This window comes from Tursiops truncatus, chromosome 11, assembly GCF_011762595.2.
Source record: "Tursiops truncatus isolate mTurTru1 chromosome 11, mTurTru1.mat.Y, whole genome shotgun sequence".
In the NCBI taxonomy this organism is placed as follows: Eukaryota; Metazoa; Chordata; class Mammalia; order Artiodactyla; family Delphinidae; genus Tursiops; species Tursiops truncatus.
Genome location: NC_047044.1, coordinates 14,027,159 through 14,033,617, shown reverse-complemented (window position 1 = coordinate 14,033,617; position 6,459 = coordinate 14,027,159). Strand labels below are relative to the sequence as shown.

The following is a 6,459-nucleotide window of genomic DNA, read 5'->3' as shown; positions in this document are numbered from 1 at the left end:
CCACAGGGGTGGGATAGGGAGGGTGGGAGGGAGGGAGACACAAGAGGGAGGGGATATGGGAACATATGTATATGTATAACTGATTCACTTTGTTATAAAGCAGAAACTAACATACCATTGTAAAGCAATTATACTCTAATAAAGATGTAAAAAAAAAATCTCTATCTCCGTATTTCTGTTCGGCATCGGTGCACAGGGAAGCCGATATTTCGGCAACAGACTTCATTGGACCCCAGTTCATCCATTTCGGGAAAATGTGATCAATGTACTCTCTCCACTTGCCCTAGTCACATCCTATCTTTTTTCAGAGTTTTTATGTGCCTGAAGATCTTATTCTCTGTACATTCTTCCATGTAAATAATTTTCTGTTACTCACCCCATAGGCTCTGTCAAGCTTATTTGCACTGCTGAAGGGGCCTGAGGCAAAACTGGAATTTTCCCTTTCCAGTAATAAAGGGTAAGTGATTGTGATCATTCCTGTTTTTGAAACATGAGAATGATTTAAAATATTGTATTAGAAAAAGTGACAATAGCTGCTATAACAGATCCACTTATAAATCTCAGTAGCTGAACACAGTGCTCACAAAAATTCTGCAAGGGTATTTCTGAAAAAAAGGGTGAATCTCTTCCAAGTGGTAAGAGAACCAAGGTCCTTCCTTCTTGTGGATGGGCATCTTCTTCCGCATTGCTTCTAGGTTCTCCACTTTCAAAGTAGCAGAGGAGAAAGGAAGATGGATGCGAATACATGGGAGAAATCTATGGACAAGTCTTTCAAGTGGCTCCCATTTTGAGTGCCGATACTGTGTGGGTTGGAAACCAGTGGTATGGTCCCTACTAACTGCAAGGTGAAGACAGTTTACATATGCAACCAAGATAAAGGAGAAGCAGTTTGGGTGAACAGCTATCCAGTCTCTGATATAGAGATAGAGATAGAGATATACATCTATCTATATGTATACAGATATTCTATTCGCCTTAATAGCATTTCAAAGCTAACGCTATGTTAAGAAAGATACAAGGCTGAGTTTAGAGGGAAAACCTAATGCCAGAGAAGTAAAAGGAAATTAAGACACAGAAGCTGCTTTTTCCCCACAGAAGGCATTTTCCAATATGTTCATACATGAGCAGCCATTTAGTCACTTTATGGGACAATGAGGATAGAAGTAGTGACCCAGGAACTCTCCAAGTTGGGGAGTCTCATGAAAAACCCTCCAGGGACTAAGCTCTCCAAGGATTAGACCAAGATAAGAAAGAAACAGAACTAAATCTTCTAAATTTTTCCAACTAGAAGGGAATAGAGGGAATGTGTAAAGGGAATAATATTTCCTTGGTTTCAAGTGAAGCAAATGCAAATGGAAATACAATGTAACTGCTATGTAAATAGTTGTAAATACAATGTAAATGCAATGTAAATACAGTTGACCCTTGAATAACACCAGTTTGACCTTTGATTTTAATATGAAATTAATGTCAAACCATTCAAATTAAATCAAGGTCATTATGACATAAATAAACAAAACAATGGAGAGTGAGAAAATCCATTATATTTTTCAATTATGTTTTAAAATTTTAAACTATAATGCTCATAATCAAACCAGCAGTATAATACATTGCTCTACATGTTAAAATTTTCTTTGTCTCTTTACCATTCTTAGTATCTGTCTCCGTTTCTATTTTTCTTTGTCTTGATTTTATCCCCAATTGTGTTTCACTGTGACTATCCCTGTGTTTACTGTTTTTTCCCATTGAGGCTGTTTTCTGTCCCTTTCCAGATCTCTCTTGACTTATGTCCTTCTTGATCATCCTTGTTCATTATCTTCCAACTGAGTTTACTTCCCTACCTTCAACAATATCAACTGATATGATATAAAGTATGTTTCTTTTTGTTTTTGTTTTTTTAAAGAAGATGTTGGGGGTAGCAACTTATTTATTTATTTTTGCTGTGTTGGGTCTTCGTTTCTGTGCGAGGGCTTTCTCTAGTTGCGGTGAGCGGGGGCCACTCTTCATTGCGGTGCATGGGCCTCTCACTATCGCGGCCTCTCTTGTTGCAGAGCACAGGCTCCAGACGCGCAGGCTCAGTAGTTGTGGCTCACGGGCCTAGTTGCTCCGTGGCATGTGGGATCTTCCCAGACCAGGGCTCGAACCCGTGTCCCCTGCATTAGCAGGCAGATTCTCAACCACTGCGCCACCAGGGAAGCCCCTACAGTATGTTTTTGATAGTATCTATTGTTATTAATTATTAATGTTTGAAATATCCAATCAGTGTTTTTAAAGCATTTTAGTTGTTTGCCTCCCCCTGCACACAACTCTTTTATCTCTGTCTCTCAAACTTCCTCTGATTCCACAAAGTATTTGTGGGAGTTTGCCCGAATTCACATATTATCATAGGACAATATAAACAAATACAGGAGTATAGATTTTTTTAAGAAAACTTATAGCAAAGCCCAAAACAAGTAGGCTAAAATGGGGACTGAAGGAAATAAGGTGTAGGTATCAAGACAGTTTTTGAAATTTAGATGAAAATTTGTATCCAAGCTTTATGATGAAGAAGTACAGAACAAAACATAGTCACTTATGCAAATTATATTAATATAGTTTGTGAAGGTCATGCCTACTTCTTTCTTGAGGGTCTTGAACTTAGGGCAAGAGGAAATCATTTTCCTGGATTTTCATTTATGGACACCAAGTAAGTTAAGCCACAAAGTCCTCATCAACTTTCCTCATCACAATAAATTCAATGAAAGGTTTCCTTTTACAGTCAGTTTATTGTCCTAGCATTATATTTTTAGAATAATGCTAGTTTAGCTCAGCAAAATCAACTGAATGTATGATTTTAATTTAATTCTCTGTGTGGCCTTTGTGTGTTTGTATGTATGTATGTGTGAGTATGTGTGTGTATCTATTTTGGAATCAGTAGGAATGGAATGGGGGAGTCAGTGACTGTAAAAAAAAGTTGTTGCCCACTTATATCCACCAAGACATAGACAATCCAGCACCATATTTGTGTGAAAGAACAAATCACCCAAGAGTCTGGAGATGTGCATTTCAATGCTGGTTCCATCCTCAAAAACTAAGAGCCTGGAGAGAGTACAGCCATCACCTTTTCTAGGCCTCAGTTTCTCCTTCTCTACATGATTGCGTGTGATACCAAGCCCCCCACTATTTCATGGAGGAGTTTGGGAAATGTGAAGCAATGGAATGTGCCAAAATGTTCAAGATATCCTCACAGCTGTTTTTAAATTGTTTTGAGATATATCCTTAGTTTTCATGTAATAGATTGTCAAAACTCTTTGAATTAACATTCTCTCTGGTTTTAAAATCAGAATAGCACTCTCCCTGTAAGATAGCAAGAAGAATAAAAGTAATAAGGAATAATTTTAAAGATACATATATAAAGATATATAAAGTACCTGCTAGACTCCAGACAAAGAATATACACATATCTTCTTGAAACTTTAAAAGTATTAAACTAGGCAAGCAGATGCTCCCAGCATCCTTCTATAGATGTGGCTGGGAGAGAAGTTAGGTGACTGCCCTAAGGTCACCCAGAATGGAGGTAACAATGCTAGGATTTGAATCCACATCCTCTGACTTTAAAAATGTGCCCATAAATTAGCATACTTCCTTTCATAAGTTAACTTCAGCTTTGGAAGAGCATCTTTTGAATCAGAAATTAAGGCCAAAAAGTGATGAATATCTTTCTTGAATTAGAAAGGATATTCTAAAAGTTACGGTTACTGACTGATCATTTAACAGTTAGAAGCACTCTACTTTCAAGAGCATATTAATCATGTTAAAGTTGATTGTGTTTCTTGACACAAATTTCTGTAGTTGTTGCGTACATTTGTAGCCCATAAAAGTTGATTATTGAGGGCAAGTAGAAGATTCAATGTGTCATAAAGGAGAAAATATAACAAGTGCATTAACAGAAGCTAGTATAATGCAAGCATATTGATCTTATTGGCTTGGTACTTCAAAGTGGAATGAAGGCTACTGTACTGAGTAAAAGTTTTAAGGTGGTGGGAAGTAACAGTTGGCTAATTCAGTATCTGGCATTTGTCGATTCATTTACCATCAAAGAACGATTTGTCATCTATCTTCTAGGTTCGAAGCCCATCCAAGAGATAAAGCAATAAGACAACATAAAATAACACATAGGCAAATCGGGTGCTTATTCATCATCATAAGAAGATTAATCACACCAATTATTTAAAGATCACTGCTAAACAGATGGCAGGAGGCTCTGAGTCCATGAGCGAGGAACTCTGGGGTTTGCATGAGATTGAAAAAGCAGCATGGGTTTCAAATAGGATGAGTTAGCTGATTTTCTTGGATTTTGCTGTGTTTGACTTGAAAGCATCTCAATTCAAAGTGCCTCCTGATCTTGTCTGTATGAGTCACAGCATTGATACATGTAGCATTTCATGGAACTAAAGACCAAAATAACATCAATTTCTTGGAACTGTGAACCGTAACTTGACGAAATTTATAGCACAATCTCTTTAAGAGAGGCTGATCCATCTTCCAAACTACTTGAAACTTCATTCATTTTTCTTCTGCTTCAGGTTTCTGGAGTTTAGCTTTATTTGTCCTGTTACTTGTGGCCGATGTCAAATCTTCAGCAGATTCTCAGCTATGTGAACCTTGTGGACCCCGAGGACCTCCAGGACCCGGGGGTCCTCCAGGGCTACTTGGTTTAGCAGGTGGAAAAATAAATGCAATTGCTCTCTTAGCCTCTCATAGTTTCTCTTTGACTGCAATGTTCATAGATTCAGTGAAATCTTCCAGGTGATCTGATGAGAATATTGATCGTTGTGGTAAGTCATTTCTTGGTAACAAATGACCATGGTCTCTTTTTCTGAACTCTTAAGAGTCATAGGATTCGTCTACTAAGACGGCTTCCAACCACCAAGAAATCTGTGTGCTCAAACACCTCTTTAGACACACTGGATGTACAGTCCAAATTGAGACATAACTCCATCTCTAGACTAGTGTAAAGCACTCCTATTGGTGTCATACAGTGTAGGCGTAAGCCGAGATTCATACAGTGATACCAGAGTCATGTGGGCAGCAGATACATTGACTTACTGTTATCTTGTCATCTGCTGAGAGGTATGCTGGGCTCAGCTCCCACAGAGATCCCATCAGCTTTGAATACTTGTACTGAACCTCTAAAGCAAAGGTTTTGAAATCTGGCTGAGCATCAGAATCACATGTTAAACATGTAGGTTCCTAGTCTCCATCCTCAGAGATTCCTCTAACGGCCCGCAGTGTAGACTGGCCCTGAGTAACTGGGGAACAGGGGTGGGATGGTGTTCCACAACTGGTTCTAATAAACAGGCATATTTAGATACCACTGTTCAAAATTCCCATTTAGTTCTGGCAATAGTATGATCCCTGGATTTGTCTGGGTAACTTCCAATAGTGATCCTTAATACTCAGTCTTATAGTAAAGATATATATATACTAATACATAATTCATATACTAATTCATTCAGTTATTCACTTATTGAACATATTTTGAGTGCTAATTTTACAACTGATACTGAGTATGACATTTAGAAGGAAAATTAAGTAAGATGCCTCGTTCCCAGTATGGATAAGGAGACAGTCACTTAAGGGAGGGATTACAATTCTTTGTGGTAATTCTTTATACCTATGGTAACAATCAGTACCAGATGTGGTACAAGGAGATAGAACTTTTCCAAATCTGGAGCAGACAAGAGAGCCTTCTGGAAGCAGTGATGCTTGAGCTAGGCTCTGACCAGTGAGAAGAAGGGTAGGAAGGAAGAAGCAATTCATGTATTAATACTTTGAAAAATACAAAACCTTAAATTCTATCATTCTTTTTTCTGCTTATTTTGGGATCTAGGACCCCCAGGTGTAACAGGACCAAGAGGTATACCTGGGGTGCCTGGAGCCCCTGTCTACCTCAATCTGCCTTTTCCGTCTAGCTGAGTGGGCCTCTCCCATGACCCTCCCAGCCCATTGTCTTCCAGGAAGTTCTGTACAACCGTCAGGACCACTCTGACCTGGCCACTGGAGTGTTCACCTGTGGCGTCCCCGGTGTGTACCACTTTGGCTTTGACATTGCGTTGTTTCAGAATGCTGTCAAGGTGAGTCTCATGCAGAATGGCATCCAGATCTGGGACAAATGAGCAGAGGCCAAGGACAGCCATGAGCAAGCTTCAGGCAGTCCCATCTTGCAGCTGGAGAAAGGGGACAGGGTCTGGCTGGAGTCTAAGCTGGACAAAGAAGAATCTGAAAAAGGAACTACTCACACTGTGTTTTATGGGTTTTGCTCAATGGAAATTAGGACAGCTAGGGGTAACTGCATGGTTCTCTTCCTCATGTAACACTGAATTTAAGAAAATAAGCCTCCTACTCCTCTCATCCCAAATGGTTCCTCTAGGATGAAGAGCTCACAAAATCAGTAATGACCAAGTTGAACAAAATGAA

The 6,459-nt window shown here is 39.1% G+C and overlaps 1 pseudogene; it reads left to right on the top strand.

Annotated features, from left to right (window-relative positions):
* Nucleotides 1–4,230: 4,230 nt before the first annotated feature.
* Nucleotides 4,231–6,459, top strand: LOC101317947 (protein HP-25 homolog 1-like; annotated as a pseudogene).